Source organism: Corvus brachyrhynchos, unplaced genomic scaffold (genome assembly GCF_000691975.1).
Source record: "Corvus brachyrhynchos isolate BGI_N302 unplaced genomic scaffold, ASM69197v1 scaffold56, whole genome shotgun sequence".
NCBI lineage: Eukaryota > Metazoa > Chordata > Aves > Passeriformes > Corvidae > Corvus > Corvus brachyrhynchos.
Window position 1 is genome coordinate 7,624,760 of NW_008238664.1, and position 685 is coordinate 7,625,444.

Sequence of the window (685 nt, forward strand, 5' to 3'; positions counted from 1 at the left end):
GAAGCCTAAAGCAGCCAAGCCCAAGGCGGCCAAGCCGAAAGCAGCGAAGGCGAAGAAGGCAGCGCCCAAGAAATGAGGTGCTGAAGTGGAAATACTTTTAAACCCAACGGCTCTTTTAAGAGCCACCCACTATTGTCCCCAAAAGGGCTGATACACTCCGTCACTGAGCTCCCTGCTTGCAGCAGAGCTAACTATTCGCCACTATCCGTGTGGGACGTTCGTCTGTGGAGTGGATGGGACGCTAAACTTCAGGCCGTGGTTTTACACTAAGACTTGGAAAAATAAAAGTTTACGTTCTCTGCGAAAACGCTTTCTAAAGGCTGCCTTTTTTTTTTCTTTTTTTTTTTTGTTTTGTTTTGAGCACCGCAAGCGAGTGTATATGTTAAAGGGACTGCTTAAGGGCGGGTACCTTTTTGGGGCGTGGAGGTTTCTTTCGTTGCTCTAAAATCAGCGCGATTCCTAACAGCACGGATGCGACTGCCACACCTCTCCGTGACCGTCGCAGGGAACTGTCGGCACGGCTCCTCCGCTTCCTTGGCAATGACCTTTCCGCTTGCCAGCGCTGCCGCGGGGCAGGTCTTCATTTCTGCGTGATTTGACCGACCTACTTTTTCGAGGAGGCGATTGCCGGGGCGGGAGGCGGGTAGAAGTCACCGGCGTTCCTCTTCCGCTCCCTGCCGGGCTG

General features: G+C 53.0%; 1 protein-coding gene across 1 annotated transcript in view; it reads right to left on the bottom strand.

Annotated features, from left to right (window-relative positions):
• LOC103618147 (histone H3) overlaps positions 1–685 on the bottom strand; it is a 23,527-nt gene that overhangs the window by 13,650 nt on the left and 9,192 nt on the right. The window lies entirely within an intron of this gene.